We start from the raw sequence: 11,749 nt of genomic DNA, 5'->3' as shown, positions 1-11,749 counted from the left end.
GATCTATGCAAAAAGGCTAGGGATAGCCACAATAGACGCACCTACTTTACTTGTGGAATTGGCAAATGGTCGTGAGGTCTCTTGTACTAGGCAAACTACTAAGGTGAAATTCCTATTGGGTGGGAAGCTGACTTCGGTGAGATTTAGGGTAATGAACCTAGGTGTCCACAAATGTTTACTTTGAATGGATTGGCTAATACCCAATGATTCCCACATCCACTATGGAAAGGGCCAAGTCTCCTTCCAAAATTCTGAAGGGGAACTAGTTACAACTCAAGGAGAGACTGGTAAGCCAAAAATACAGCTACCAAAAGCAACACAGATAATAAAAGGAGTTAGAAGGGGCCTACCTGTCTATCTGATTAAACTGAATAAGCTAGATCAGAATCAGGAATCTAGGGAAGAACCTTCATGGTTAAAGGAATACGCAGACATATTTCTTGAAGAGCTGACAGAACTTCCTCCTCAAAGGAAAGTCAACCACGAAATCAAGCTAGCGTCAGGAGTTGGACCAGTAGTTGCAAAGAGGCTATATAGGATGTCCATCCCGCAAGCTATTGAACTGAAAGAGCAACTCAAGCAATTGTTAGACCAAGGCTACATCCTTCCTAGCAGTTCACCATAGGGAGCTCCAGTACTGTTCCAAAAGAAGAAAGATGGAACGCTTCAGCTATGCATTGACTACAGAGGGTTGATCAATCAACCATCAAAAATAAATACCACATTTCAAGAATAGATGAATTACTTGACCATCTTCAAGGTGCGAAGATCTTCTCTAAGATAGATCTCAGATCTGGATATTATCACTTTTTTGCATCCCCAATCATCCGAGAATCGCTGACCCTCAGGATTTGGGTACCTCCTATGGACTGCCCTCAACACCTCCTGCCACAAGCCGCTTTTCTGATTTTTGAAGGCAATGAAACAATCTTTATATGTCGCATGCACGACGCTCCTCATGTACGCCATTACATCCCTTCCCTCATCATCATGAAAGATGCCACCAGCACCTGTAACTCTATAGTACTGCCGTACAATCTCCTCTACGTGATCTACTGGTGAGGGTGATCGCTCGCCACCTCCTAGGCAACCCCCACACAAGCCTCGTCCTCCCCCTCGACTCTCCCTCCTCCCTCTCTATCGACTACCCTCTGCCTCGTTGGACGCAGGAGCTTTTGCAGATGCACGTGCTTCTACATATGCTTGTGCTTCAGCCGATGCACGTGGAGCACGTGGAGAACCTGCATATGGAGTACCTGCATGTGGAGTCTGGGAAGTAGTGCTAGGCAAAGACGTCAGAGGCGTCCTAGACATGACACTGAAAACCTCGTCCGCTGTGGGAGAGTGGCCAAGGTGTCTGGTCATCTCTCCCATGAAGTCTTCCTTACTGGGAAAACCTCCAAAAAATGCATTGACCCCCCTGCCAAAGGAGGCCAATGTATCATTCATGCAATCCAAATCCGGGTCATTGCTAGATGAACCAGGATACGACATCTGCAAAAAAAAACACAGGAAAAAGACAAATTTATTTGCATACAAAAAATCATATATTACCTACATTTTTAAAGAGCTTTCTTTAGACATTAAGCATAAAACTTAAGTGCTAATGCTTCTCATAAACAAGAAAACTGATAAACACAAACATGGGATTGGTCACATTCATCATTACAAAAATATATTGTTTATTATCAGAACTGGGAGACCTGGCACGTGTATCCCTGCGTCTAAATTGCAAGTTAGACGCGCCCTCAGACGCGCTCCAGAGTGAACCTTCTATCCAGCACGTCTATCTTCGCATCTAAGATGCAGCACAGACGCGCTGTCAGATGCACATTCCAGGTCAATGCACGTGTATAATTAGGTGTAGACTGCAGGTCAATCGTGTATACACTACAGAGCACACGAGCTAGCACACGCGCTCTAACACGCACCCTCAGACGCTATGAGAGAAAACATTTTTCGTGTCTATATCTGCATCTACACTGAAATATAGACGCGCTATCAGACGCGCTCGGTCGGCTGATTTTAGGCCGATGACTGCCATTGATGATTTACAAAATGCAATACATAATGAAATCACAAATCCTAAATACACAGACAGATCAGAGAGAGGAAGAGAGAAACAAAGAGAGAGAGAGAGAGAGAGAGAGAGAGAGAGAGAGAGAGACTCACCTTGGGTGTTTGGTGTGGCGGGTGGTGGCGCTTCTTCCTTCTCCTTCTTCCTCTCCTTGGTAAGTTACTCTCCCTTGATGCTTGCTTCCTTGCTTGCTGCTTCTTCTTGTTCTCCTCTCTCTTGTTCTCTCTTTCTTCCTCTCCTTGGCTTTCCTTTTTCCCTTCTTGTGTGTTTGAAATGAAAGAAGAGGTGAGTCATGAGGAGGTGAGGCATGAAGAGACTGCATGTCGGCTAAACTCAAGCTTCAGAACCCCAAAAAACGCAGGAAAGGAAAGGCACAGTTTGAAAAGAAATGATTTAAGTATGGTTTGAATTTTGACATGTGCATCTATTTTTGTGTGTATATGCGCGTCTATTGTTCAGGTAGATGCGAGTATAGACGCGAACATAGACGCGAAAATAGATGCCAATATAGACGCGTAGGTAAATGCGGATATAGACACACATTTAGGCTTTATCATAATTTTTTGTTTTTAAGATAAGTTTTGATAGTGAATTCTTATCATAATTTTTAATGTATTTATGATGATTTTTGTGTATTTAAAATTGAGATCTTATGTAAACATATGAATGACAAATATTTTGATGTTGTCATGAATTAGGTTTAATCATGTCGACGTCGTCATCACCTAGTGCGGTGCAAGCTGATGAGTCAATGAGCACATCCTCAAGTGAGGATGAAACATTGCGTCTTCATAATCGAGATGCATGGCTATGACGAAAAATTAAATGCATGTGTGATCGTTGTCGAGGGTGTATTTTTCGAGCACGTCGAATTGCAATGTCACACCTTAGTTTGTATGGAGAATGGGACCGAGAAAAATCACCGGTATTCATTGTTTTTTTTACCACTAAGATTGCATGTCTATGTTAAGGGAATTATATATCAACGTACATGAAACTCCCTTTTGTGGTTAAGCAGGATGCGGTGCCACATCTTTAGATGCTCCCTCCCAGGCGTCGAGAGGCTGCAGAACGTCGACGCGAGGAGGTAGAGTCTTCAAGAAGAGTAGAGACTGACGACCATGATAGTAGCCCTCATGAAATGCCCCATCAAGTCATAGAGGATGAGATTTTGGACAACATGGTACGCCATCTATTTTCGCAACCGGTTCAGGGAGAAGGTCACTCTACGAAGCCAGATGATCCACTATATGTAGCATCATCTACTCCGTTGTATGAAGTTTGTACGTACTCCGTTCTTCGTGCGTCCCTCGAGATGCTTAACTTGCAAACAATTTATGGATGGAGTAATGTCAGTTTGGATGTGTTAGTGAAGTAAGTATCAATTCAGTTTGGCTTATGAATTATAATATTAATTGTTCTATTTTGAAATCAGACAGAAATATATGTTGGTGGTTTTTTAACTCACTTTTAAAAATATATGTAGGTTATTATCACAAACGCTTCCAAAAGGAAACAAATTGTCAACTAAGAGAGAGCAAGCAAGACATTACTTGACATCTCTGGGAGGCCTCGATTATGTCAAGATCCATGCATGTGTCAATGATTGTGTCTTATTTCATGGGATTCATGAGTTCGCACGAGAGTGTCCTGTTTGTGGCGAATCAAGATACGAAGTGGAGATGAAGTCAATGGATGTGCCTCGTAAGGTTTTGCGACATTTTCCGATTGTTCCACGTATAAAACTTATGTTCAAGTGTAAGTCTATTGGAAAGCTCATGTCATGGCATGCTAGTCATCGTTCAAGTGATGGAAAATGGAGAATCCCTGCAGACACACCGGCATGGCAACATATAGATAATTTGTGGCCCGTTGTCGTGTTGCTGTGCATCCGAGTCGTATACACCTCCATTTCTTTTGTTGTGCATTTGTGTTAATTTCCGCGTGTGATTCATTGTTTGTGTCATGCATTTTAATAATCCGCATCCAATGTATATATTCCCTTAGTGCATGCGCATGATTTTGTTTGGATGCATGATGTGCGTGTATTAGAAAAATATGAAAAACTGATGCCAAAGGATCTTTGTCCTACTGCTATTTGTTCGAGCTCTATGTGCAATGACAGTCTTTAAGATCACCACATGCTATACATCTCGGTATGAAGGTCAAAAACCAGGAACTTCAAGGTTGAGGAAAAAGGTTACTGTTTTCAAACAACCAAATGAAGTTACTTTTGTTTCTGCAGTCAAAGTTTGCTCCAACATGACAGCCTTGGTGCAAGTGTTTTGAAGATATGCTACAAGAGGGACATTTAAAGGATGAAGCAGAGTTGCTGCAAGATATGCCTCTTGCAAATAATCTTGGTTGCTTGGATGTCAATGTTAAAATTAATGCAAAAGGCATGGTGACATATTGCTAGCACAGCAATGCTTTGACAAAAATTATGCTCATGTCAGACTTTTATAAAAGTGCTGGAATGAGGAAGGTCGCTTGCCTAATTTTGACATGTGAACAAGAAAAAGAAAAACTAAAAATAGAGGAGAAAAGGAAGGGGAAAAGAGACTAATTCAGGAGAGAATTCGAATGGATGGAGGGAAAACGAACCAAAGGGGGTAAGCAAGCGGGGACAAAGGAGAAGATAGCGACGTGATATGCTTCCAAGGAATGTCAGTATCTCTAGGCGCATGGAACAACCCAGAGCAGATCGGCAATGGCTACGCTCCTGTGCTGGATGGCCATACCTCGCACATTGCGGTCAAATTCAGAGATCCTGACCAAGATCGACGGCAGTCTGGCAAGGAGCTCGAGAAGAAGCCGAAGTTCCTGAAGAACGGCAATGCTGTGTTTGTGAAGATGATCTCCACCAAGCCATGACTGTGGAAACCTTCTTTCAGTACCTGCCTCTCGGGCGCTTTGCTGTGTGTGACAAGAGGCAGAATCGATGAGGAACGAGGAGGCATAATCGATGAAAAACGAGGAGACGATGCTATAAGGTGATGACAAAGCTGCAGAAGACGAAGCCGAGGGGAAGATGGCGCCTGTGATCAGTTCGGACATCGTCTAGCAGCTCCAAGCAATCCTGCCTTCAATCTTAGCAAAGCTCATTGAGAGAAGCAGAAGATCTGCCTCAAGAAGTTCAGTTACAACATCCAGAAAGCCGGCCTGTCTCATCAACAGGGCGCAACCTGACAGCCGTCTTGCAGCAGCAATCGCATGCTCCTGACCTCCCCCTCTCTGCTAATCCTCCAGAAATCAACAGCTAGTGAGTCTGCTGGCTTCATGCATGTGGTTCTTGATTATCAGCCCTGATAGCCACTTTTGTATATTCGAAGACAGTAAAGAGCTCCTTCAACCGTATGGAGGTGCTTTGAATGGTATGACCACTGGTATCTAATTGGCCGTGAAGGTGGCTATATACAGAAACATTGCAGCACGGCAGAGAATGAATTTCCACTCAAATTGTTTTACGTGACTACAATCAAATGAAACTGGTGGTTGAACAGATTTATCTGGGTCCTTCCAAAGGGGTGTCATTCAGCGACCTATTAAGTCACCAGAAGAGAGCACCTCCGAGAGTGATGGTTCTTCTGGAGAAGATGAGGTTTTACTTGGTAATGAACTGGAGGAACTTGCTGTCAATCCTCACAGTGAGAAGGAGAAGTATGTAAAGGAAACAAAGAGTGTGAGAAATACTAGAGTACCTGAGAGTCCTTGTGAAAGTGGTGTATTGATAGAAGGCAACCTGACCCTGTACCCTTACCTTGTTGTGAATATTGGGTCTGGAGATGCTCAAGCTTTCAGGAAGCTATTTTCCTTGCAGTTGAAGGTGATTCCACAGAGATTGACATGCTTGTGGGAGATAGAATGCTTCAGAAGAATAAGAAAGTAGACTTGAAGGAAGAGCTTAAGGCAATGCAGCAGAAGATATCACAGGCCTGAGGGAATGCAGTTTTGTATGTTATACTAATTGCTTACAGAACTCTTCAATGTATTGGCACTGTATGTATGGATTTCAAAGAATTAAACACAGGGATTGCTGCCCAGCTGAGCTCTTCAAGTCTAAGTGCCAATGTCTTGAACTTTTAGTTGTGACACTGCCCTCTTCTTTAGCCATGAATCCAATCAACAAAAGATGGAAGTTGTAAAGTCTTGCTGATATCTTTTCAGCAAATAATGATGGACTTGACCTCATTATAGAGATGTTCTTCTAGAGTTTCTGAAATTCTCTGCTGATCTAGCAACTGCCAAGTTACGAAATGAACATGCTGATGTGAAGAGTGTTTCCCTTCCTACTACAACTGTCAACATACACCTGAATGTAAACAGTTTATGAGATACTTCGGATTATTCTGAACATGAATTTCTTGTAACTCATTTGACAAGCAATATAGTGAACTTTGACATCAAAAATTTGAGTTCTTCTTGTTAGTCTCTTCCATTGCTGTACCTTGAACCCCGTGTTCTGCAGCCCTTGCGTGAACTCTACGACATTTCTGGTAGATGTCGTGTTCTGCAGCCCTTGCGTGAACTCTACGACATTTCTGGTGAACCCGACGTGAAAGTGCTGCGTCATCAGCAAGATGGGAGACTCGCAAGAAGAGATGACAGATGATAATGTCATGAAGAACCTATTTCAGTCATTTACCATGTATATGCAGCAGCAAGCTCATGCAAAACGTGACAGTGATGCTATGGATGCTTTGAAACCTATCCAACAGGAGATGAAGCAGTTTAATGGCCAGCAAGTGTCAACTTACTTGCATTTGTATGAAGAAAAGATGAAGTTTTTTGGGGTTTCTCAAGATGTTTGGAGCCGCTACTTCTTGCGGATCGTGGTGCGCGCTCTTGAAGGTCGAATTGCTGAAATTCAAGAGGCACATGCTGGTTGGGCTGAATTTAAAAAGGCATTAAAAGATGAATATTTCCTGGAGGATATAGGTCTTATGAATCGCAGGAATTTTTTAGCATGGGTTTCTATGCCTAATAAGGGACTTTCTGTTACCGCTCTTCTGCGAGAGTTTGAAAGCCGTTATGATCAGTTGGATGGGACTGAACAGCAAGCTTTGGAGATGCAGAAAGTGGAGTTATTTTTGCAAGCTGCAGATGCTGATTTACAGGAAAAGTTGGATGATCTTTTGGAAGATCAAGCTACTGATTCAGGTTTAAAGACTGAGTGGAGACATGTCATTGATGCTGTGAATGCTCTTGTCAAGAAGCAGCGCAGGAGAGTAAGATTGCATCGAAATACAGGATCAGTTCCTGAAAAATCCTTGGAGACTTCTTCTTCTACCCCTGCTGCTTCTTTGCCTAAGCCTACTCCTCCTGTTATGAATCCACCAATTCCTCCTGTTCCAGTGCCCTTATCTGTAGATGATGTTATTAAAGGCTTGGCGGATTTGACAATTGAAGCAGTCAAAGCTGAAGTTGGTAAGTTAAAGGAGCAACTTATGTCAGTACTTGCTGTAGCACCTGCTCCAGTGACTGTGTTTCCAGCTGGTCAAAGGAAAGGGCGACGATGTATTTGGTGTGACAGTACAGAGCACCAACACTGCAGAGATTGTGATGCTTTTCAAGAAGCACGTAAGAAGAATGTAGTGTTCTGGGGACAAGATGGGAAGATATGGCTGACAGAGACTGGCGCTCCTCTTGACACGAACTTTGGTAAGGGAGGTATGAAGAAGCTTGTTGATGATATGGCTGCGCGATCAGCTTATGTGAGTGTTAGAGGAGATGCTTCAGCTTTTGGAGTCCAGCTTGAGCAGAAATCTGAAGGAGACTCTGCTTTATGGTCTTCTGCCTTGGAGATAGCGAGAAGAGGGAAAGTTCAAACTTCTACTATGACTTGTGTGGGCTCTAGCATCCGAGGAGAAACAGGATGGGATTCTCCTGTTGACAGGTATTCTATTTTTGCTTATATGGCTAAAACGCAGGGTTTAGATGCCATGGTTGAGGAAAAGAGAAGAAGAGATGAGGAGGGTCCTAGCTCCTCCAAAAAGACTAGAGGGGGTGACTTTGTTTCACCACCTGTTACAGCTCCACCTATGCCAAATTCTCCAGCTCAAACAGGTTCTGATCAACCAATGGGAGACAAGCAGAAAGAAAAGAGGCAACCAAGAAAAGAGCCAGGATTCAAGCTCTTGTCAGACCTTGATATGCAAACGGATATGAGTAAGATTTTTCATGAAAGAATATTGAATAGTGAAGTCACTTTTACTGTTGGAGAGGCTCTTGGGATTGCTAGAAGAGAAATACAGGATCAGATGCAGGATCTTTTGCGGAGGAAACGACATGCGATGGAAGGACCTGCTTTACAGGGATTGTGGCATGGAGCTCTTGGGGAAGAGCATGATGATGCAGTGATGGTTGAGAATGCTTCTGTTAATCCGCAATTGGAGAAAATAGTGCAGCCTATGCAGTATGAAGATGATGAGACCCCTATTCTCATTCCTCACAGCCATTTTTCACGAAGTCATTGGGCTAGAGCAACCACTGAGACAGTGGTAAGGATTGGAGAGAAACAAATTCCCTTGATTGCTTTAGTTGATCATGGTTCTGAGATTAATCTTATTGCTCGAGGTGTTTATGAGAGTGGCAAGTGGCCTATGGATGCAGAGCATGGCTGGCGCATGAGAGCTGCCAATAATACTTCTGGTGATATGTATGCTGCTTGTCCGAGTATCAGAATTTCTATTGGTAATGTTGAAGAGGATTATCATTGCTTTGTTCAGGATTCATGCTCTTATCCGATTATTCTTGGACAGCCTTTCATTACAGAAGCAAGAATGGAAACAAAAGTGATGGATGATGGGTCAGCTTATGCGCGGATACGCAGTAAAGATGGTATGCGAGCTGTTCAGTTTATGACTGTTGGGGTAAATCATCCGAGAAACAGGGACTCCTTGCGTGAAGCACCACTACCTGCGAAGGAGTTGGATTTTCATTAGGTACCGCTGTCTTGCGAGACGCCAGTGGTACGGAGCGGAGAAAAGAGGAGATCTCGCCTCCTGGCAGCCAGTCTTTCTCCAATAACTTTGTTGGGTTTACTTCAGATAGTTCAGTAAGTTATCAGAAAATTTCAGATTTGCCTAGAGCTGCCAGGCAGTACATTGGTCGTAAGGAGAAAGAGTTGAAGAATGCAGGTATCTTGCAAGCAGAAGAGCATGTGGATGGATTGTATGAAGGGATGTCTTATGCAGATACATTGTTTGAGATAAGAGCAATGCTGAAAACTGATGTATGCAAGGGTTCAAAGATCATACCTGTGCAAACCTTGGATATGTTTCAGGAAATTTCTGGTTTTATGCTGCAAACAAAGTTAGAGGCTGAGAAAAATCAGCAAACTGAATTTATGGCTGATCTTGATCAGCTAATAGAATTGCAGAGGGCTGAATTCATTCAGCCAACAGAGTTGAATGCAGAAAAATTTCTGCATACAGAGTTTCAGGATGCATCTATGCAGTCCATAGAGCCAAGGGCTGAATCCATTCAGCCAATAGAGTTGAATGCAGAAAAATTTCTGCATGCAGAGTTTCAGACTGCACCCATGCAGTCCATAGAGCTAAAGGCTGAAATTTTTCAACCAACAGAGTTAAAAGATGCTGAAAATTTGCAGAAATTGCAGCAAAGGAAAGAGTGCTTGAATGATGCCAAGGTTGACATAAAATATAAAACAGTTGATAAGAAGGTTAAGCCGGTTGCAGGGCCGCTTCCTTCTGATAGTGATGAACAGATTGAAAAAGCTATGAAGCAGCCTATGTTGAGGGATCCTGCAAATATTGGACATAAGTTTATAGCTGAAACTCTTGCAGAATTGAAGATTGGAAATGATGATTTTTTGCTTCTAGTGGAAAAAGAATGTTTTAGAGAGATGCTTGGACGTCATGGTAAGGCATTTGCTTTCTTTCCACATGAAATTGGCTGCATTAGTCCCGAATTGGTTGCACCTATGGTCATCTTCACTGTTCCTCATGTACCATGGAATATACGTCCTATACCTGTGCCTAAAGCACACTTGCCAAAGCTGATAGAGTTGCTGAATGAGAAGATTAAAATGGGGATTTTGGAACCCTCTTCTGCACCTTATTCTAACAGGTGGTTTACTGTACCAAAGAAGAATGGTACTTTGAGATTTATTCAGGATATGCAGCCCGTGAACAAAGTGACAATCAGGAATGTGGGAACAAGTCCAGTTGTGGATGAATTTGCTGAGGCTTTTGCAGGACGAGCCATCTATTCTCTAGGAGACTTGTATTCAGGTTATGATCAGTTTCAGCTTGCCTTGGAAAGCAGGGATATTACTACTATGCGGACACCTATTGGTCTTGTGAGGATGTGTACCTTGCCACAAGGTGCTACAAACTCAGTTGCTCATATGATGAATGCTATGCATAGAGTTCTTCGAGACTATATTCCGCAGTATACCATGCCTTTTCTAGATGATGTGCCTATTAAGGGTTGTGCAGAAGAAGAAAAGAATGAAAGTCTTGATTTGCGTGGGTGTAGACAGTTTGTGGCTGATCACTTGAATGCTTGTGAACAAATATTGACACGATTAGAGGAGGTAAATTTGACACTTTCAGGGCTGAAATCTGTCTTTGCTGTTAATGAAGTCATCATAGTTGGGCATATGGTTGGATATTATGGCAGAAAGCCTTCTCCTGCAAAGGTGGATGCCATAAACAGGATTGCAGAGTATTGCTCAACTACTTCAGAGGTGCGGAGATTTGTGGGAGCTTGTGTATTTTACATGATTTGGATTCCTCATTTTGCTCATATTGCAGATGTTCTCTATCAGCTGCTTCGAAAGGGGCAGAAATTTCATTGGGATGAGAAGCATTCAAAATCCATGCGTAAGCTCAAGAAGCTGTTGCAATCAGCTCCTACTCTACGCAAGGCGGATTATCAGTGTGGACGGCCGATCATGTTGACAGTTGATACTAGCCCTATTGGCATAGGTTGGGCTGTGGGACAGGATGATGCTGATGGAAATAGGTATGCAATCTGCTTTGGAACTAAAGTTCTTAATGAGTGACAAAGGAGATATCCGCAGATTAAAAGAGAATTGTGGGGAGTAGTCACTGCACTGAAGTGTGACAAAGGATATTTTATTGGAGCTTCAGTTATTGTGGAAACAGATTGTTTGCCTTTGCTTGGCATGATTACTAGTTGCTCGACTCCAGATATAGCGATGCTTCAATGGATTGCCTATATTAAATCATTGAATCCAGAATTTCGACACATAGCAGGGAAAGATAACCCAGTTGCTGACATGCTTTCTAGAGCGAGATATGAGGATGAGGAGTCAATGCTTGCAGAAGATGATGAGACAGAGTTTGTTGCTTCTGTCCTTATTCATGATTGTCATGTATCTACTGTTGAAGCCTTTATTGAAGAACTTTATGTTGATGAATGGCTGCGAATTGGACAATATCTAAGTTCATTGACTCGAAGAGCTGATTGGACAGATGATGAATTTAAGAAAATCAGAAGGAAGGCTTATGGGTATTTCTTGAAAGATGGTTTTCTTTGGAAGCATCCAAGAAAGAGAGGAGGCTTGCCCTTGAGAGTAGTTTGTGATGTAGCGATGCAAATACAGATTATGCGAGAGTTTCATGAGAGCTCATGGGCTGGACATAAAGGTGTGTGGGCTACCTATGAGAAAATCAAAGAAAG

Source organism: Lygodium microphyllum, chromosome 14 (genome assembly GCF_053477565.2).
Source record: "Lygodium microphyllum isolate KBCC chromosome 14, Lygodium_microphyllum_v1.1.10, whole genome shotgun sequence".
Classification (NCBI taxonomy): domain Eukaryota; kingdom Viridiplantae; phylum Streptophyta; class Polypodiopsida; order Schizaeales; family Lygodiaceae; genus Lygodium; species Lygodium microphyllum.
Note: the sequence above shows the minus strand (reverse complement) of the source record.